Source organism: Prionailurus bengalensis, chromosome A1 (genome assembly GCF_016509475.1).
Source record: "Prionailurus bengalensis isolate Pbe53 chromosome A1, Fcat_Pben_1.1_paternal_pri, whole genome shotgun sequence".
Classification (NCBI taxonomy): Eukaryota; Metazoa; Chordata; class Mammalia; order Carnivora; family Felidae; genus Prionailurus; species Prionailurus bengalensis.
Genome location: NC_057343.1, coordinates 233158763 through 233181758, shown reverse-complemented (window position 1 = coordinate 233181758; position 22996 = coordinate 233158763).

The window sequence follows — 22996 nt, the reverse complement described above, 5'->3', positions numbered from 1 at the left end:
TGGCTCAGGTCATGATCTCGTGGTCCGTGGGTTCGAGCCCCGCGTCGGGCTCTGTGCTGACAGCTCGGAGGCCAGAGCCTGCTTCCGATTCTGTGTCTCCCTCTCTCTCTGACCCTTCCCCCATTCATGCTCTGTCTCTCTCTGTCTCAAAAATGAATAAACGTTAAAAAAAATTTTTTTAAATAAATAAATAAAAGTTAGTGACAGTTGTCTGTTGTTTGAGAGCAAGACTGACCCTTCCATCCCAAACTGGACAGAAAGAGCAAGATTATCTGCCGACGTGGGGCTGACTCAGCGACCCCTCTGCTGAAAAGTGACAAGTGTGTCATGTTTTGAGTCACAGCTTATGGAGCGGAGTTAAGCTTCTGCGTTCACCCTTTTTCTCACTTTTCGTGGTGATACCCGGGGACACTGTCTTACAATTTTGTGTAATGAAATCGTGCCAAGCGTTCTCACGGTAGGCTGGTAGATCGAGGAGGCGGGAATTCTGAAGAGGAAATTCTAGGACAGGAAATTTGGAGGGTAAACATGCAAATACCAACTCCTTATTTTTCTTTTCTAAGAAAGGCATACTGGGTACTACACCCCTAGCTTATAATACAAAGCCATAGTTTATAGTGGCAATGATTGCAATTCTTCTACGTGTGTCTTTAGATAGTAATTTTGCAAAAGACGTAAGGATGATTTCAGCGCATACGAATTCCAAATGTCCTGGTAACACGAAGACGAGGCTCAGGCAGAACCCAGAGAAAAATGAGAACTTGCGTTCTTTCATCCAAGGTTTCGTTGCTCTACTCTCTGACTCTCATAGTGAGTTTGGCAAGTAGACCCAGGGAAGATATTTATATCTTGGCTTTGCATAAAGGGAAATTAAGACAAAAGGTCCATCTTCAGCAAGATGACCTTTTGAAAATAAAGCACAAGCCTGGTGTCAAATGGGTTCTCCCCATAGCTACAGAGCAGCAGAGGCAGGCAGGTGTACTGCACCTGTGCTGATAAACAGATGTGATACAGACCGCAGAGGGGGCTGGGAATAGGGCGGGGCCAGCAGCGAGGTGAAGGTGGGAAGGAAAGACGCAAAGACAGGAGGCTGGCGAACCTTCGAGGATGCTGGTTTCAATAACTTGGGCGCAGTTGTACCATTTACTGAGATGGAAAAGATTGTTAAAAGAATGGATGGGTGGCTGGACGAATAAATACATATGTAAAGATAATAACAGTAAAGGAGAATAAGTCTTCAGGGTAAGAAATAATTCATTAGGCATATTTCTTCTATATCAGGCGGGGTTCTCCAGAGAAACAAATCAATAAGAGATATATCTGAGAATTCGCTTACATGACTATGGAGGCTGACAAGTTTGACATCTCTAGGGCAGGCCAGCAGGCTAGAAACCCAGGCAGAGATTGCCATCTTGAGGCAAAATTCTTCTTCCGAGAGCGTCCTTGGGGTTTTTTGTTTTTCTTCTTAAAATCTTCAACTGATTGGACGAGGCTCACCTACATTACTGAAAGTAATCACCTTTTGCTAACAACCGGCGGATCATAGATGTTAATCACATCAAACATACAAAATGGCCTTCGCAGCATAACTTAATTAGGGTTTAATGAAACAATGGTATGTTAGCCTAGCCAAAGTGACCCATAAAAAAACCACCACGGCTGTTAAAGGAAAATCCAATAGGACATTGGTTCCTCATGTATTGTTATTATAAATTTTCTATCAAATGTAAAATTAGACAATCTAAACCAATCACAGGTACCATGTTTCCTTGTCAATTGGACTTCAGAGAAAACGATGTATCATTTTCCAAGCTTCCTACCATTTCCATTATAGCACATTCCCCCCATGATGAGCCCCAGCAACAAGGAACCTGATGGCACCAGGGCAGACGAGCCAGTCACTCTGGCACCGAGGGACTTCACAAATAAGGCTGATCATCAATGCTTTCCTCAAAACATTCTTGATCAAAAGAGGGAAATGATAAAGGAAATTTTCCACTTTTTGTATTTGTGGGCCCTGCTCCTGGGCTCCCAGGGAAGCTTCAACATTTACCAAGGTCAGAATCACTTACCTGAACTTCAAAGCGTGGGCTCCATTTCTGCCCCGAGCATACATTGTACATCTGCTTCATTACCACATAGCCTAAATGAAACATTTCAAACTAAAGATAAGAGTAAAAATCTCCCTAGGTTCTGTTCCCATACGTCTGGAAGCCAGCCACCTTGCACATACTAGAAGCATAAGGTAAAGTTTGTAATTTTCTGGCAAAGTCCTTCATCATGATGATTTGTAATTCTGGATGTAACAAAATACTTATATAACCTGGTATTAAGCATTCCTTCTCTGGAGCACTCTTTTCTTTGTGAAGATTGTGTATCCCGGGTAGCTGTCCTCGTTGGAGTCGAATAAAACTCTCTTCTTCTTTTTTTTTTTTTTTTTTTAGAAATTCAAAAAGGTTCGTTCATTTTGCATGGACACAGCTCCAAGGCATTGTTTGAAAAAAAACCCATTACCCTTTACCGATGGTATAACTCAAGGGTCAGCAAACTACAGTCACTGGGCCAAATTCTGACCACAGCCTATTGATGTAAGTGAGGTTTTCTGGAACACAGCCACACCCCTTCATTTGGGCGTTGCCCAGGTGACTTTTTTTTCAATAAATTTTTTTAATGTTTACTTATTTTTGAGAGAGAGAGACAGAGTGTGAGCAGCAGAGGGGCAGAGAGGGAGACACAGAATCCAAAGCAGGTTCCAGGCTCTGAGCTGTCAGCCCACAGTCCAACTCGGGGCTCAAACCCACTAGCTGTGAGATCATGACCTGAGCCGAAGTCAGATGCTTAACCGACTGGGCCTCCCAGGTGCCCCATACGGTGACTTTTGTGTGGCAACTGCAGAATCAAGTACTTGGGAAAGAGACCAAATGAGGCTCAGAGAGCAAAAATATTTACTATCTGGCCCTTTTCAGAAAATGTTTGTGGACTTATTCAAGCAAGGCAACTGTGCGGCACAGTGGAAAAGATTCAGGATCCAAGACAGTTGGTTAGTGGGTCTGAACCCAGTGAAGATCTGGGAAGATTTTTTTTTTTTTCAAAAAAAATTTTTTTAAATTTATTTTTGGGACAGAGAGAGACAGAGCATGAACGGGGGAGGGGCAGAGAGAGAGGGAGACACAGAATCGGAAACAGGCTCCAGGCTCCGAGCCGTCAGCCCAGAGCCTGACGCGGGGCTCGAACTCACGGACCGCGAGATCGTGACCTGGCTGAAGTCGGACGCTCAACCGACTGCGCCACCCAGGCGCCCTGGGAAGATTTTAAAAAGAATAGTCTAACAGGATGTTTGAGAGAAGCCCAGAACATCCGCATGTGGCTTCAAAGCAGCTTTACCTTCGGCAACTGCTAGCTTGCTGCTCAAAAACTGAAGCTTGGGGCCTCTGTCACAGAAAACTGCCCCCTAATAAATCTCACATGAAGGATGCCGAGATTTGCATGGGCAAGAAAATGGCGCCTGGAAGGCAAACCATAGCCAAGTTGCTCAGTCTTGCGAATAGCGACCGGGCTCAGCTTTTCACCTCATTTTTAAGCAGCTTATCATCACCTCCAAAAAGGGAAAAACATAACCTTGAAAAAATTGCATCGCTAAATAAAAATTTTTTTTTAAAAATTGCGTTGCTTTTTTTTCCTGTTGAGAGCATATAAATGAAGATTTAAACTTTAACAGAGTAGTGTTCCCACATACCTATTCCTAAGTTTCATCTACCACTCGATCGCTTGAAATATTTTGTCATACCAATGGATACGCCCCCCCCCCCATCTCTCTTTTTCGGGGATAAATTTCGCTGAAATGAACTGATGTAACATCTCAACTCATTACCTTGTATGTGAAACCCAAATAGGGTTTGAGAACCGCTGTTAAGTATCAACTGAGAGGAATATTTGTGAGATGTTTTTTCTCACCGAGGTGTAGGAAAAACATGATAACGCAGACACGCGATACATTAGAATTCATTTTTATAAATTTTTTTTAAAAATTAATTTTTTTAGAATAAATTAATTTTTATAAAAGATAAAATTAAGATAAATTTTAAAAGATATCTTTTAGGGGCGCCTGGGTGGCGCAGTCGGTTAAGCGTCCGACTTCAGCCAGGTCACGATCTCGCGGTCCGTGAGTTCGAGCCCCGCGTCAGGCTCTGGGCTGATGGCTCAGAGCCTGGAGCCTGTTTCCGATTCTGTGACTCCCTCTCTCTCTGCCCCTCCCCTGTTCATGCTCTGTCTCTCTCTGTCCCAAAAATAAATAAACGTTGAAAAAAAAAAAAAGATATCTTTTAAAAAAGATAAAATTTGGCCACAGTGCGTGGCCAAATAAAGTTGACTTTGGTCATTTATGTACCACGTGTCGCACCCTTAGTATCCACCGGGTGCTATGCTGTGTATCCAGCATGCAAAATTCCTGATGCTCCCTGCCAGATTCCCCAGAGGGGCCTGCGGTTTTATTTCTGGCGTGTTCACTGGGTTCAAAACCACTAACTAACCTAACAAGGCAACTGGGACCGAAAGCCTGGCCTGCCTACCCCACCCAGTACGCAAAGCCCAGGACGGCGCAGAGAAGATCATGCCCAGTGCGATCGTAACCCCTAACTTCCCACCAGATGGCTGACCCACGTCGCCCCAGCCGCCCTCATTCTTGTGAGTTAAAGAACATGGGGCATTCCACAACTCTGCTTTTTTCCTCCTTTCTATCTCCCTCTCCTCCTGCAAGACTTAAGTTTTTTTCCTCTTCAGTGTCTGATTTGAGCAGTATAGTGTTTTGCTTCCCAGGAAGTGACTGCTTTTTCCAGAGTTACCACCATCCCATTTTCAGAGTTTGTAAGTCCAAGGGTGAGAAGCCCATCCACGCAGGGCCCCACAGGAACTACAGCTGAGAACAAGAAACTGGTCTCTGTGTGCCCCTGGCTGGGGCAGGTTGATCTTCGTCCCTGGTAGCTGCCTTATTTCCTGATAAATGAACCAGAGAAGCAGAGGGAGCATATGGGAAAGAGGAGGTCAAATAAAAGGACGTCCCCCGTGGTTCAAGTCCCTGGCTCCAAGCTCTCCTGAGGCCAACGTATATTTCTTAATTTGGGTCCCCAAATGGAACCTATTATTATTTTAATAATATCACATTTGTTTAGTCTAAAAAGAGAACGACTTCTGTCACTTGCCCACCTGGCAAAGGTTATTATATTACTCAAACTTACCATCCATTTCTATTTCTTCAAGGGCACCAGCGAGGGTACAATTCATGCCCAGGTAGCGATATGGAATCAGAGTTACAGTATTACCCCTTGTGGTATCATTCTTGCCTTAAACGCTGATGTCCTGATCCAAAGGAATGACTGATAAACCAAGTGTTAGCTGCAGTAGGCCCCCAGAGAACTAGTTTCAATGCAGATGGGTCTCTAGACCCTCAAATATCGCATTAGGCATCACACTCCCTCTGAGCACATATGCCAAGGCTTGAGTTTAACTTTCTTTTCCCCTCGTGACATAGACAGAAGTTCCACCAGTAATTTCCACGCCAAGCTTCTGGAGAAAGCCAGTCTAATGTCATCATATTTTTCTAGCTATTTTAACTCAGTTAAAAAAAAAACACCAATTTTTTAAACCCCTATTTCTAGAAAAAGCTAGAAATGAGAAACACAGGAGACTGCCTTTAGCTCCTTCAGTAATGAAGCTTGATCGCTTTGCTCCCATATTCTTCTTTTCCCAGAGATCAACTGATATTCTCTTATTTGTAGAACACATGCCCCCTCGTCCTTCAGAGTTCAAATCCAGTTGCCTTTCCTCTGGTGCTTTTTTTTTAAACGTTTTATTTATTTTTGAAAGAGAGCATGAGTGGGGGAGGAGGGACAGCAAAAGAGAGAATCCCAGGCAGGCTCTGTTCCACCAGCGTAGAGCCTGACACGGGGCTCAAACTCAACAACCGTGAGACCATGACCTGAACCAACGTCAGACGCTCAACTGACTGAGCCAGCCAGGTGCCCCTCCCCTTGTGCTTTTTCCCAGTAAAGTGGTAGCTCTTACAGAGAACAGTGAGTGGCCTCCTGGCTCATCTGATCCCAGGTGACTTCTTCTGCAGGTTGGGTGGTTAGCATTTCCCTGAAGGGCATTACCTAACCTGCCCCAGGAGGGACTATTTATTGGACAGTGGGGAACCCAAACCAGATTCCAGATTCCTCATAATGAACACAAATAAGGATTAATAAATATCAATACTTTTTTTTTTCAATGTTTATTTATTTTGGGGACAGAGAGAGACAGAGCATGAACGGGGGAGGGGCAGAGAGAGAGGGAGACACAGAATCGGAAACAGGCTCCAGGCTCTGAGCCATCAGCCCAGAGCCTGACGCGGGGCTTGAACTCCCGGACCGCGAGATTGTGACCTGGCTGAAGTCGGACGCTTAACCGACTGCGCCACCCAGGCGCCCCAATATCAATACTTTTTAAGTAGATACCATTTTAACGAGCCACATAAACCCATACCAGCGTCCAAAGAACCCCTGGAATTCATTCTGTCATCCTTGGTGATACACGACCTTGGTACCTCTTAGTGGCTTCATCCATAAAAGGCCGGAAAGATGCCCAGTGATTCCTTAGTTATGGCGAAATTGATTCATGCAAAAATTTTGTGTAGGCGATACAAGCATAAAGGTCTTTCGGTGCTTGAATCCCCTCCAGTGCCCCCCGCGTGCTCCTCCTTTCCAGGTCTGGTGGCAAAAGCTTTCCTGACTCCGAATCCACAAGCACTACTTGAATTCGGGGACTTTAGGATATCTCTAAATCAGGATGAGTCTCATAACCGAAGCCATGCCAGAGTTTAACTAGGAGCATTTTTTTTTCTTCGAAGTACATAAAATAATGGTGCCTTTTATAACCAGTGGCATTTTAGATTCTATGAAATACAGCAACTAAATGAGTCCTTCCAGAATTCAAGGTCTTTCTTAAAGCAGGTTAACTTTGCTATTGGCTTTAATTCCTATCTCAGTAGCTTTTCTCAAAATGTGCAGGAAATTGCACCTTGTGGATCTACCCATGGTGTTGAGAGGGATTGGAGAGATCACCCAGCCTATGGTCCTCAGAGAGACCCCCTTGTTTACTAAGTTTGGGGAATGTTGTATCAAAGTTTTCTCAGTCACTTGATACGCTGAAAGACAGTATGGGTTTGTCAATAAGGTGTTCTCATGTTTGGGATTTCCCCACCACCACATCTTTTTCCTAGGGCCAATCTGAAGGGGGATAGAAATACTGAGAAGATGAAGGCCAAGAGATTATGCAATTTGGCCCAAAGACCCAGATAACGAGTAACAAAGCCGCAGGTGCAGCTGGGGTCTACCAATTACAGTCCCGGTGTTCTCACCACACACCCTATTTCATGCATCACTTTCCCATGAAACTAGTAAGGCACCATGGCATAGATACCTCTCTCCTAATGCACTTTAATAAGAATTTCAAAACTAACAACTTAATGGATCTTAAAGACACATTTACACCGGAGATCAGCAACCACTCAAGTTGTGGAAGTCTTGGGTGCACGTGATATCCGTGGAATGGGTCGCCCAACTGCTGTCCAAGACCCAAGAGCAACTTCTGGAGCATCCGTGCATTTCGGAGTAGGGGGAGATTAAGGGGCAGAAGCTAAGAGACAGTCAGAGACACCTCCCGTTACTACAGATCCCTAGTGCCTCGAATCTGGCAAAACTTTTGAGGCGTGCTACCCACCAGCGGGTTACTGCCGCCGGCTCTGCGACTCCTTCACTTCTGATTATGAAAATATCCTTATTACACTGCACTGCACCATAATCATTAGCATTTTTATTGTTTTCACTCAACAGCTCCTAAGTTATTTAGATAAGCACCATTAAACAAAAATCTGAGTAATTAGTTCTTTTGATGCATCTTGTGACAGCAGAGGAACTCAAAGACATTTATTAACAATACACTCAGTCCCAGGCGGGACTTAGTATAAACAGAGCTTGGCCCCAAAGCAACCTGTCATTAAATCCTGAACAGGAATCAGGTACTTCTCTCCTCCCATGCCAGTCTTCATCAACCAGCCTCTGCCACTTGGGTAGGGTCATTATATCTCTCCCTCCACTGAAATACCACAAGTCACTGCTAATGCAGAGTCCCAGAGGGTGGCCAGAGACAACCACACACGCTCTCAGAACTCACAGAACTTGAAAATCAGAAGGAAATCTCAGGGATCGCCTCCCTTCGTTTCCTCATTTTAGTCACTGGAGACCGAAATCCAAGTAAATTAAGAAGTTCCCCAAAAGCCCACAGATGGTCCACGCGACCCACATCTTCCCTCTCTTGTCCCAGTGAATTCTGCAGCCCACAACCCTTCGAAGTGTCTCGCTGAAACCAGTGCCTGGAAGCTGTCCACGGATTCCGGCCACTCTAAGTTACTGATCTACAACAAAACACCCGCTCTTCCCCCCAGAATGACAAATGTTGTGAATGTCGTATGCTGGCATCAGCATGCATTAAAATGAGGATATTTGGGGGTGCCTGGGTGGCTCAGTTGATAGAGTGTCCGATTTCAGCTCAGGTCGTGATCTCATGGTTCCTGAGTTCGAGCCCCGCATCGGGCTCTGTGCTGACAGCTCATAGCCTGGAGACTGCTTGGGATTGTGTGTCTCCCTCTGTCTCTGCTCCTCCCCTGCTCACGCGCGGCTCTCTCTCTCTCTCCCTCTCAAATAAACATTAAAAAAAAACAATGAAATGAGGATATTTGTGGGATCTTAGAAAATCACCAAAAGGAAGATTTACATGAAAAAAATAGCGATTTTTCTTTGTGTACGTTGGAAAACAGAACTAGGAGTTGATTGGCATCTAGGGCCAACAGGAGACCTTTGCTGTCATCTGTCCTTGCCAGCTCTAGGATCCCCAGCGAATGCCACACCTGTCGGGGTCTCCGTCCCACATCTGTGAAACAGGCCGACCAGTTTCTGACTTGAATGCAGTGGGGGAGGGCAGAAGCCAGCCAACCGACCCCTAACAGCTCCTCTGGCTCCAGATGCTTCTTTTGTCTTCAGATGCCCTCCCTCCCGTTGGTGGGATTTCTCTACGGAGCAAATGTCATCGTTAATGAGGCTTTCCCCCTGTGTCATGTAACATATGGAAGCACAAACAAGATTTCAAAGAAAAGATTTCCTGTTAATTTCTCAGTATTTTGCTCACATATGATGTCTGATGACTAGGAGTGGAACGAGGGGGGTCGCCTGCCTCCCTCACTGGCTGAGAATCACCCTCCCGAAATTCTAGCCAGGTGCCACAGAGATAAACTCCTACCTGCCTGCCTCCTCCTGAAGCATCATGCAAATCACAGGCCTTGAGTCCTTTGCAAAACTCTACTCCCCGGGAAATATTCCTTCACTTAATCTCAGTCGCCCTAACGGAACATTTGCCTGTTCGGCCAACCACATGCTAACACAGAAGAAACACCAAGTTCGGTGGGGCAGGTATTTGAGAAGGGCCAAACACCTTTGAATTTGACCCTAAGTTCCTAGGGTTTTTTCCACTTCTATAGCTAGGAAAAACAACGTAAGGTGTCATGGAGATTAACAACAACAGTAAAACTACGTGGGTTGTTTTATTTTCCATAGATGGACTTTATATTCTAATTCAAATCCCTGCTCTGCCAAGACTTGGAAACTTTCATCCGTCTGGGGAGGCTTGGCTGATTCTCACCGGATGCCATTCACAGAAGAGGCTAAAAATGCTTTATCTGCCTGAAGCCCCAAATGGCAGGGGAGGAGAAAGCCCAAAAGATAAATGAAAGATACGTGTCTAGATGAGACCTGAAAAGGAGAAGTCGGTGAGGTAGAGTCAGAGGGACGGAGAGCATTGCCTGGGCCACAGGATTCGCAAAACCAGGATCCCGGCAGGGACCGCTCCGAAGCGAAAACCCGCATTTGCTGATGCATGAAGGCAACAGGTAATACAGGAGAACACCCGAGCTCATTTCTTTTCCATTTTCTCCAACCAGACAATCCACACAAGAGACTGTACCTGCAAAAAGTTCCAGATTAACTTTCACCAACTGTGTTGTTCGTCTTGACTGTTAATTAGTGCCAGAGGCAATTCCCCCTTTTTCCTCTTCTCTCTCTCCCCGGATTTCCCCTCTGGATGCTAATGAAGTAAGAGATTTTAAGTTCCACAGTCTCCACTGAGACTTCTCTATTGGCAATAAGGAAAAAAACAAATTAACGTGAAGGATTTCTTGAGGGGAACAGTTTACAGTCAAACACCCACTGTTGACAAAACCATCACACCTGTCACTTCACGCCTCTCTGCCAACCGCATAATTATTGTCATTACCAGTAAGTCATGGAAAGATAAATGAGTGTGGATTATACAACACAAAATTGCATAAATATGAATATTTTACGAGACCTGAGCAGTGCCACAAATTAGACACGACATGGAATTGTCACTTGCTTCTAGAGGCTCTTAGCATCTCTCCCCCAGTTTAGGGGAAATCTAGAAAGATGTCCCGGGTGGATGTTACTAGAAGACGAGTGAGGACGAGAATATTCTCTTTGGAACTGATTTTAAAATACATTAAATTGCTAGTGTCTTTTTATGTTTAGGACATGCCGTTTCATTTTTACATTTTCCTAAGTGGAATATAATTTCTAAAGAAAGCATTTTTGAGCCAACGGGGTTTAAAGCCAAACGCATCTAATTTGTTATCACCTACTATTCTGGATCATTCACATTTGACTACGTTGCCAAAAATGTTAGACCGGACCGCTCTGCCCCCCAATTGCCTGTAATTTCTCCACTCTTGGTGACCTTCCTTCTTCTTGTGCGCCCAAGGCCAGCTCAAGCCTGCACTGCTTTCTCCCACTTTTGAACTTCTTAAGCCGGGATCCTGGAAAATACACACTTCTGACACTTTTCAGATGCTATAAGATAGGACTATCAGACTCTTCCTGTCTGTACTAATTGTACATTTGCAATTTCCAAACTTCCACGGACGGTCTCCTTCTCAGTGTCCAAAACTGGGCTCAGAAGTCAGAGGCACTCCTTCAGTATGTGTAAGGAAAATTATTAAATTAAATCCCATGTTCCTTAGTGTCTATAGAAAATAAAATGGGAATAGAAGAATATTAGCGAAAGCCCAGGTATTCCTTTCAGCAGGGTGGGATCACAACCCTGGAAACCAGACACATTCATACACACAAAAAAATAGTGTGCTCATTGAGACTTGCCAGCAGGGGCTGGGAATTACCTTCCTAATCAAGGGGATTATTGATTACAAGCTTGGGCGTATATTAAGAAGCAGCTGAATCTCACATGGTATCACTCGATTATCAGTTCCATGAGGGAAGAAAGTTTTGTCTGATTGCTCATAGTTATGTAGGCAGAATAATGATGTCCAAAGATGTCCACGTTCTAATCCCTGGAGTCTGGGACTATGTTATGTTACATGCCAGTGAAAAAGGAAGGCCGGACACAATTTTTACCCCTAATTTCAAAATTCTGTGCCTATCGTGTTTAAATTCTCGATTTTTGACTCAGTTATCATGCCTTTTAAAAGACTTGTACAATGTCATGGTAAAGTTTCAGGGAAACTTCAAAATCTGTGAGTATACTAGATAAAGGATAAATCCACTTGTTTAAAGTTCAAAACTTTAAATTTCCATTCTTTCTAGGTTTCCATTCAAGAGATGAGACCAGAATGATAGAAGTTGCAAACATCGCCTTACAAGGAATGTTATCATACAAGGTTTGACGTGACACCAAATAATGGGCACGATAACATTTGCGTTAGTGGAGACTCATTCCAGGTACAGACTAGAGAATGACTTGGTTGAAAAAGGCCGTGGGCAGACACTGTAGGAACTCTGGTGAGAGAGGCAGTGGCCTGGTGTTGGATAGTGCAGTGGGGTTGGAGAAAAGTGGATGAATCCTAGGAAAGAGTAGGTGTTATTGACAGGAATTGGTAACTAGAGCAGGGAGAGAAACAGTCAGTGGGGATCACAATGGCTTTGGACAACAGGATGGATGATAACCATTCAGTAAAGTGCAGAGTGTGAGATATTGTGGCTGAGCATGAGATATGTAATCTCATATAAAATGAGTCCCGATTTAGACATGTTGTGTTTGCAATGGGAGGGGATACTAAGTGACTGTTGGAGATAGTAATGATTGGATGTATCGGTCTGCATCTCAAGGGGGAGATTTTGTTAGCAACACAGATTTGGAAATCATCATCAATATATGAATGCAGATGGAGGTCGCTGAGTCTGACAACACCCACGGTAAGTGTATAGATTGAAAATTTAGGGACAAACTCCAAGAAAGATTATTTTTAAGGAGCAGGACAGCAGAAGAATATACACAGGAGACTAAGTCCATAGCCAGAGAGAAAGAAGACCAGGCAAATTCAGTGTTATGAGAGCTAACAGAGAAGATTTCAAGATGGCGGGTATAATCCAAGGTGCCAAATGCTGCTGAGAGGTGGAGCAAGGTGGAAATGTGAGCGTTGGATTTTGCAAAACAGATACCATCAGGGACCTTAATGAGAGTATTTTTAGTGGACTGGTTGGGGCAGAGATCAGCCTAAAGTGTATTAAGGAAGGGTGAGGACAGGGTGAGGAAGTAGGGGAAACAAGTAAGTTGGACGAAAAAAAGAGAAGCAAGAAATGGAGTGGTAGAGAATTGTAAGACAATTTGTTTTAAACAGAAGACAATGTTGATCCGAAGACACCAGTGGAGAGGACAAAGCAGACGATTCAGATCATCAAGGAGGTAACTGGTGTCATGAGGTCCTTAAGGACTGGGATGAATCCAGAACAGGGTGGAGGGATGCGCTGTGGATGGCGGTATGAGACATGTCTTCCACCGTAACGGGAGGAAGGGAGGAAAGGAAGGATGCAGGCCGTTGCAGGTGAGTTTCTAGGCTGAAGGAGGAAAATTGAGGCAGTGGCTCTTCCGCTGGCTTTTTATTCTTCTGTGAAGTAGAAGATGAAGTTATCTAAATGCTTAATTTTGAAAAGAGAGGTGTTCTAGCACATAAACCAAGTTTTTTAAAACAAGTCAATCCAAGGATCTCAAGTGATACCACCTCAGCGTTGGTTTGAAGTTGCAAAACCATAATCCAGCGATTTGAAGTAGTTTCAAAGGGGTTTCCAAACATATGTGGCGCTCAACATTATGGAAGAACTCAGCCATAATACTCAGAAAAAACTCTCAAACCCCTCCACTCCTCCACACGTCTCCCACATCCACAGCTTCTCAAATATCAGATGCTAAAAATGCGCCCCCATCCCCAGCCTGGCCCCACTTTCCTTATACCCTCCTCCCATATCCTGTTCTTCAGTTTTGTTTGAAGGTAAACTGAAGCTCTTGAATGAAATCTTTTCTCTCTCTCCCTAGTTCCCAAGCTTTCTTCTCTCAACCCATTCTCCAGATTCAAAGATCTGCATCACAAAAGATGTAGGAACAGGTCTGACAGACATAGAATTTTTCTTGGAAGACTGGTGTAGGAATGTAAAAAGAATGAACCAGGAGAAAGAACTCACAGGCTATTAAGTTGTGGCCACCATCTCATCAATACAAGAGCTGCTTTTGAAAAACGTGATGTCAACGTTGGAGAACGACCCGGCACAGTAATCCCCACTGGAGTGTAGACCCCTGTGCTGAAGGCTGCTTCCAAAGAAGGCCAGGGGTTAAGTGGATAAAAGGGTGATCAATAACTCTGAAAAATTGATCGTGGCACAGTGCTGTGGCTGACACTGGGCAAAGTTCGAATTATTGATCACGTACGGCATATGCACGTTTCATGCATTAAATCTCCACGTACTGAAAGATTCCAAAAGGAATGAAGAAGATATTGACCACACGACTCATTGGAGACTTGTGGTTACGTTGAGCCAGTAACAAAATCCCCTTGTGGGCTAATAAAGCTTAGCAAATCCACAGAGAAACAAGGAGATGCATTTCACTTCTCCATCCAGCCGTTGGAGGAATTATTGTCTCCGCACATTAACAGGAAGAACATCAAAAGGCCTCCCCAGCAAGTTCAGAGAGGTTGTCTTATCAGTCAAGTGCAAACAACAATAAAATCTCACTGGCTTAACACAAGGGGAGCATTTCTTGTTCATGCAGAGTTGTTAGTGGATCCAGCGACCCTTTGGGAGCCCTGTCCTCCACGTGGGGGCTCAGCCTTCCAACTGCTGTGAGCCTGAGTCTCCACAATGGCTGCTGCAGGGGAAGACCACACAAAGGGCGTCTGGGCTGGACATTGCCACTTGCCCTTCCAGAGCCCTTCACCAGCATTCTCCAGCGTGTTCTGGAGTGGTGGAAGTCTGACCGATGTGATCTTGTCCTCGTTGCACTTGACCAATGGAGAACACCCACAGGAGGTCTAAGGGCAGAACTGGAGTGGCTTCAGGTGTTACGCCGGCACTCAGTCTCCATGGTATTCCTGCTGTATCCCTCTTCTGAGGACCCAAGCTTGCTCTCTCTTTCCCTCTCTCTGTAGGTTCTGGTAACCGTCCTTCTCTTGTCTTTTATTTTATTATTTTTTTAATGTTTATTTATTTATTTTGAGAGAGAGTGCACGCATGAGGAGGAGAGGGGCAGAGACAGGAAAGGGAGAGAGACAATCTCAAGCAGGCTCCACACCATCAGCACAGAGCCTGACTCGGGGCTCAGTGCCACGAACTGTGAGATCATGACCTGAGCCAAAATCAAGAGTCAGACGCCTCACCGACTAAGCCACCCAGGCGCCCTTCTTCTCTTGCCTTTTAAAGCCTAGATGTCCTAACACCTCCCCAGTGTCACCAATCCTAGAGTGTACCACCATCCCCTGTTGATTTCTTAAAACCCAGCCCACCCCGTTATTAAACTCTTTTCCATTACCCAGATTTTAAATGCTTTTTTTTTCACGTGTATTTATTTTTGAGAGAGACAGAGCATGAGTGGGGGAGGGGCAGAGAGAGGTGGCAGACACAGTATATCCCAAGCAGGCTCCAGGATTTAAGCTGCCAGCACAGAGCCTGAAGCGGGGCTCGAACTCACAAGCTATGAGATCAGGACCTGAGCCGAAGTGGGACACTTAACCGACTGAGCCACCCAGGCGCCCCTCCATTACCCAGATTTTAAATGCTTGGGCCTGAAAATGGCCCTCGTCGTGTCCACTTGAAATCATTGACCAGACAGGTCCCGCTTAACTCCTACGAGACTGGGAAGTTTATTTTATTTTATTTAATTAATTAATTTATTTATTTATTTAATGTTTTCAACGTTTATTTATTTTTGGGACAGAGAGAGACAGAGCATGAACGGGGGAGGGGCAGAGAGAGAGGGAGACACAGAATCGGAAACAGGCTCCAGGCTCTGAGCCATCAGCCCAGAGCCTGACGCGGGGCTCGAACTCACAGACCGCGAGATCGTGACCTGGCTGAAGTCGGACGCTTAACCGACTGCGCCACCCAGGCGCCCCGAGACTGGGAAGTTTAATCCACCCAATCACCCAAGAGAAAAAAGAACCCAATATTGGTGAAGACCAGAAGTCTCCATCACAAAGACCCAGCAATAGATGTAACACGATTTACGTGATAATTAGCGAGAAAATGGTCACTTTGCCACTTTCATCATTGGAAACAGCACATAACTCATCTCAATTCCTTTTCGGTGTGATTGCAGAGAGCTGGAGTACTTCCAAAAGCAGTGATCAAATACAAAATTACCAAATTAACCCCCCCAATTGGCAATCAGATTGAGATAGCCGTTTCCTCTAGGTTAGAGAAGATTGCCCATTAGCTCTTTAGAAGAATAAGCAGGGCAGGTCACAGCCTGACGCGATATTGATTGGATGTGTCCTTACATACAAAATGCCATAGAGTAGCTTTCAGTGAGCTGTTATACAACTGTCACAGAGGGGCAGGAATACAATGCTATCTTTAAAATACGTTGTCTGCTGATTGATTAAAGCAACCCGACAGAGGTGAGCGAAACACCCAACTCTGAACAGTCCAGAAACGTTGAGGGTGTGCAGGGTGACAAGACTTGAGCTGGACTCAGAATCGCCATCCACACTCTCCAGTAATTGTCTCAGTGCCCCAGGCCACGTCAAGTCTGGTTTCTTACATATAGGTTGAGGCAACTGAATTAAGGGCTTTTTAACCTGAGATATATGGATTGCCTCATGAGTTCTGGTAAAATTTGGTAAACTTTGAAATATGTTTGCATATGTATTTTTTTTACAGAAAGCATTCACAGGTTTCATGAGACACCAAAGCATCCTTTACCTAGCTCTCCTCTTCAGAAAAAGTTCACAAAGTTGGCTAGATGATGTCTAGTGATCCTTCCAGATCCAGCATTTGGTGATCCTATGGTTATTTCTGGTCAATCTATTGTTTTGATGAGAATATATAATATATTTTCATAGCACAATGGAATTGTCTTAATATGGAGACTCAGCATACCATTGGTGCTCAATACAGGTGTGTAAATCTGAATTTACATCTTGTTTTTCCTAATGTTTAAATATGCCCTTTTTGAAGGATACAGAAACATCTGATACAAATGATCTTTTCTGAGTCCCTCACTCACTCTACATGCCACATTTCCATTTGACCCCCAGGGACTCTATACAGAATAGGATATTAATAATAATCTCCTCCACAGGAAGGTAGAGAACACATTTTAGTTAAGCAACTCAACTTTGAGCCAAGATCCTAAAATGCCTATTTTAATTTTCTTTTTTAGAGAGAGAAAGAGAGAGCATAGGTGGGGGAGAGGGGCTGAGGGAGAGAGAGAGACCTCTCGAGCAGGCTCCCTACTCAGTGCAGAGTCCAATGTGGGGCTCTACCCCACGAACCTGGGATCATGACCTGAGCCAAAATCAAGGGTCAGACACTCAACTGACTGAGTCACCCAGGCGCCCCTAAAATGCCTATTTTAATGACTAGTAATTGTTCTGCACAAACTCTTGTCCAAAGAACAAACTTTAAAATGGTTATGAGCAACTCTTAATGGACCAAACTTCCTAACGTCAATGTCCTAAGGTACCTAAACTGCCCGCTCTCAGCGTCACTGTCCAGTTGTTTTAATTAACCATAGGTTTAGTTTTACTTGCACACTAATTGGGTCCTTGACTAATTGTGCATTAAAGACGTGGCGGTACACTGCGGATGATCTTACAATGCCCTCATTTCTCCCAGCTTCAACCTGGGAAAGCTTAAGGTGTCAGAATATTACGGTTCGTAGTTTCCCATGGAAACAAAGGAAAGAGAATTCGGTTTACAATGACTCCAACGCAGGATCAGGACCCACAGGCACACATTCGAGATTGGAAACCTTTTTTCAAACACTCTGTGGCGTTAGGTTAGGAACGCTTTCTATTCTGGCATTTTCAGAGTGTATTTGACATGAGGGTGAATACATCTTCAGTCTCGAGGGAGGGGTTGAATGTGCCGACTCTCACAATAGCAGGGGAGTCTGTGTCCCTGTCATTCGGTGTCCCGTCAGCCAAGGTCAGCTTTGGCAATGGCAGAAAATCAGTCCAGAGTGCACATAGCTCTACAGGCCACTTGCTTTTCTTTCACACCCTCTTCTCTCCGGCCTGGTTTTCTTCTCTGTTCTCCTACATCGGCCTTCGTGTTACAGCCTCAAGCCTTTCACTTAACACACACTTTAAAGAAAAAAAAAAGTTTATTTATTTTGAGAGACAGCAAGTGGGGGAGGGGCAGAGAGAGGCAGAGAGAGAGAGAGAGAGAGAGAGAATCCCAAGCAGGCTCCACACTCAGTGTGGAGCCCAATATAGGGCTGGAGCTCGCAACCGCATGATCACGACCTGAGCTGTTACCAAGAGTCGGACGCTTAGACCATTGAGCCACCTGGGAGCCCCCATTTTTTTTTCTTGAACACAGAACTCCCACTGGGGAATTTTTAGCTAAGATGTGTATAAACTCTTGTTCAGTATTATCTTCCTGTAATTTCCACCTTGGGTTGTTTTGATGAGCAAAGGGATTGGTCAGGCGGGTTAATTTCAAAGTTTATGATGCCTTACCCCGATCCTGAATGCCTCAAAGGCAGAATTATTGAAAAGGTGCTCCAGACATGGACTAAGTAGCAAGTTCAGTGAGCTGCTCGGCATTGAATGAGTGATACGAACCAGACAGAATCACCAGATTATGATTTAGGGCACCAGAGTGCTCTGGTCTGGCCGCTTATTCCCTGTACTACCAGCCCATTACCCTGAAGTCCTTGTTTCCTTACAAAGGGTTAAAGGGCCATATTTCAAAAGGATCACTTTCAAATTCACAAATCATGACCGCTGTACAAATATTAAGTGCACGTATTTAACTGAATCAAAGAAGAACGTGAAAAACAGATCTCTCTAAAACATCAAAAATACCGAAATGAATTTCTCATAGATGCAAAACTAGGCACAATATGTAATCTTTGTAACGAGGCTTGGATCGTTTCGTTTTGGAGCGGAGAAATCAATTGTATCGCCACCGGACAAAATTAGTTTGCATTTCTGCTAGTTTTCCACAATTTACAGAGCTGCAGTCTAGTCTAGTCAAAGACAATCAAAGGCACAGCCCCTGTGGAATGAGCTAAACCTGAAGGATCCGCTAGACAATTTCCAAAATTCTGTTAAAACGACAATCTGTAATCTGCTGCCCATTTTCTTTCAAAAATTTCTCCCAAGAAGCTTGCCCTGGAGATCATAAACACCATCCCCTAGAATTACGCCTGATCACAAAAATGCTGGTCTCTTTGGGTTTGGCCTGCTTATTTCTGCGAGTGTTGCAGGAATGCTAATTAACCATATATTTGCTTTGTAAATTGAGAACCACGCCATTCCGAGTTACTACCGAGGCCACGGAATTAAATTCTGTATGGACGTTTTCATAAGGAGATGGAATTTTATCTTTTAAAGCCTCTGTCATTTGCTATCCTCAAGCTAGGAAACCACTTCCAAGAAACTGTCCACCAGATGTGACAGCACCTGCAAACACCGGTGAATTCTACCCTTCAAGGGCTTTCAAACTTCCTAGGGTTCATGGTCTGCCAGGAAATGACCTCCTCACCATCTGCAAGGCCTGGGCCCTAAGCCAAGTTAACCCTAAAAGATAACCTTTTTTCTTTAAAATTGGTTGTTATTCCTGATTAAACAAGAATTCTTTCCTTTCTTTTTTCTTTTTTTTTTTTTAATGTTTATTTATTTATTTTGAGAGAGAGAGAGCTAGAGAAAGCAGGGGAGGGACAGAGAGAGAGGGAGAGAGAGAATCCCAAGCAGGCTCCACGCGGACAGTGCAGAGCTCAACGTGGGGCTTGATCTCACGAACCGTGAGATCATGACCTGAGCTCAAATCAAGAGTCAGATGCTTAACTTGCTGAGCTACCCAGGTGCCCCTAAACAAGAATTCTTTTCAAACATGACAATCCTTCAACGGCCTTGGTTACACAGTTCAATTATATTCTGGTCAAAAGGTGGCTAGATTTATATTAAACCTAGGTAAGTAACTATTTTGCCATGAGAAGTAAAGGGACTTGTTATGAGTTGGTAAATTTGGGGGGGGGGGATCAGCGAGAATCAGATATAATTTAAAAATGTTTCACTTCCTTTTACAAAAGCAGAGTCTACTTAACGAAATGTTCTTAGGAATGATTCAGAAAGAAAGACAAAGTGCTTCTTAACATATATATAAAAAAATAGAGCATTAACAAAACATCAAGAAAATTCCAAACAGCTAATCACAAAAAAATTTCTGTCCTGGTTCCTTCGGTCTCTTGTTCTGCTGGATCATAGGTTACCAGCCTGCTTTTGGAAGCCATCTGCTTCCAGACCACGAAGAAACCAGGGGACCCTGTCTCAAATTGGTGGCACAGTTAGTATCTACAGTATCTCCTCAGACACCTGTCCCCAAGTGTCTATACTTAGAAGCGTCTGCTATAGTCCTTTCCATGAGGATCTAAGACTAAAGGCAAAACTGTTGGCCTGTACCTTATGAGAAGGCCTCGGGCAAGTACTGGAACAAAACAAAAATTATCTGCAGATGACGAACACTTAATGATTGTGGTTAATTTACTGCTGTCATCAATAATATCAGAATGCAGCAGGATAAACTCCTTGTTGGAGTATAATGCATAATTATTTCATAAGGGTTTGATCAATGTGGCCCCTGAGAGTAAAATCAACCCCCAGAGTCTTCTCATAGGGCATAGACTTTCTGAAATATTTATATTAATAACTCTGCACCTCAACAAATGCAAGCGAAGGCTAAACATCTCTTCTAATTTGATGACTTTCCCCCTGTAGCTCTTGCAATAGTGTTGAACTAATTTAAGAGACACCTAACACATTAAACAAACTTAATTATTTTGTATTTCTCTTTTTATATGGTAAAAAGTAAATCTTTGTGATTGCTCTGGGCCTTTGGGAAATTTCCAAGACAGTTTTAGGTGTAAAAGATATCCCGAAATTTTTCTTCTATTTTTTTCTAAATATAGGATCCAGTCTTGGTAAGGCAAAGTCAAAAGAGTTGTCAGAGGAGAGCTGGGACACTTGATTTTGGTTGGATCACAGGTGCTTGAGAATCAACTGCACGGTGACCTATTTAATCAAAGTGACAACAAAATATTTTGAAATACACATAAAAGGTAATACACTCATAAAGAACCTTAGCTCTTTCACAAGTAAGAGAGCTTTGTTCTTTGGATTTTTCTTTTAAACAATCAAGGACATAATAAAGTCAACATAAAGCACAGAAAATTGTTCTGGTGGGCCCAGGTTCTCTGCTATGTAGACAGATTTTACAGAAAGTACACATTTTCATCTTGTAAATAATGGTATTAATCTGCAAAGCAGTGAAATAAACCCAACAAAAATGAGCAAACTTAGCTAAAATTTTAACTTACTTTAAGCCTTCTTTTCAGATTCAGCTGTTGTAAATCAAGGCAAATAAAATTTATTTTCCAGGTCTTGTCTTTTATGAAGCTCTTTTGCATTCTAGAACAAATGGACACTTATATTAGAACAAAATTATTCTTTTTCCTTATAAAACAAAGCCACATATTCACTTGCATTTCTCTATCATTATTGTTTGTAGTATGGTCTCAACCACGTGTAGTTTTTTCTTTTTTTCTTTTAAGTTTTTGTTTTAGAGAGTGAGAGAGCATGTGAGTGGGGGAGAGGGGCAGAGGGAGAAAGAGAGAGACAGAGAGAAAGAATCTCGAGAAGGCTCCGCATTCAGCACTGAGCCCAATGTGAGGCTCGACCCCGACCCTGGGATTATGACCTGAGCCAAAATCAAGAGTCAGACACTCAACCGACTGAGCCACCCAGGGGCCCCTCAACCATGTATATTAATTATAACATGGACCAATATGAAAATCTCTTACTTCACAGAGAAAACTAGAGAGTATGTGATTGAGAACTGTCCATCATTTTGCAATGTTTAGGCAGAATAACATAACTTATGTGGCACCTGGGTGGGTAAGTCCGTTAAGTGAGAGACTCTTGATTTTGGCTCAGGTCATGATCTCACGACCATGAGATCGAGCACTGTGTTAGGCTCCACACTGAGTGTGGAGCCTGCTTGGGACTCTCTCTCTTCCTCTCTCTCTCTCTCTCTCTCTCTGTGTCTCTCCCCACTCGTGTCTTCTCTTTATTTCAAAATAAATAAATAAAATTTAAAAAGAAAAGAATAACATAGCTTGTGAGTATGTTTTACACATATTCTACAGCCACACCCATCTCTTTCATACTTTTCTAAAGTGGCAAAAGTAAACCCATTCATTAACATGACCTAAAGATATAGACTCCTACAGCATATAGAAACATGAAACTTAAAATTATGCTTACATACTAATATTTCAAGATTCCATATTACACAGAAAATATCGAGGTATCCAAGAATTATTGTTAATTAGCGCAATTTAATATTAGTTTAAGTCTTTAAGTTACCTGAAGACCTTGCAAATTATGTTTGAGCTGACACACTACAAAACATAATTACTATTGATATTAAAAGTTTCTTAGAATAATGACTCAATTTAGTTGAGCACAAATTACTTTCTGTAATCTTTAACAATGTGTGGAAGTATTGTTAACTTATTGGATCATAAAACCTTCATAATTTTAGGAAGATCAGACTGAATAAGAAAAAAATCAACCAAGTAAAATAATGTGTGGACTGACAAAACCAGAAAAAAACACAGATTAACTGACGAAAAATATATTTGTTTATTTATTTATTTATTTTTATTTTTAATTTTTTTAAATTTACACCCAAATTAGTTAGCATCTAGTGATTCCAGGAGTAGATTCCTTAGTGCCCCTTACCTACTCAGCCCACCCCCCCCTCCCGCAACCCTTCCAGTAACCCTCAGTTTGGTCTCCATATTTATGAGTCTCTTCTGTTTTGTGCCCCTCCCTATTTTTATATGATTTTTGCTTCCCTTCCCTTATGTTCATCTGTTTTGTCTCTTAAAGTCCTCATATGAGTGAAGTCATATGATTTTTGTCTTTCTCTAATTTCACTTAGCATAATACCCTCCAGTTCCATCCACGTAGTTGCCAATGGCAAGATTTCATTCTTTTTGATTGCCGAGGAATACTCCATTCTTTATATATATACCACATCTTCTTTATCCATTCATCCCTCGATGGACATCTGGGCTCTTTCCATACTTTGGCTATTGTTGATAGTGCTGCTGTAAACATGGGGGTGCATGTGTCCCTTTGAAATAGCACACCTGTATCCTGTGGATAAATGCCTGGTAGTGCAATTGGTGGGTCATAGGGTAGTTGTATTTTTAGTTTCTTGAGGAACCTCCATACTGTTTTCCAGAGTGCCTGCCCACCAACAATGCAAAAGAGATCCTCTTTCTCTGCATCCTTGCCAACATCTGTTGTTGCCTGAGTTGTTAATGTTAGCCATTGTGACAGGTGTAAAGTTACGGTATCTCATTGTGATTTTGATTT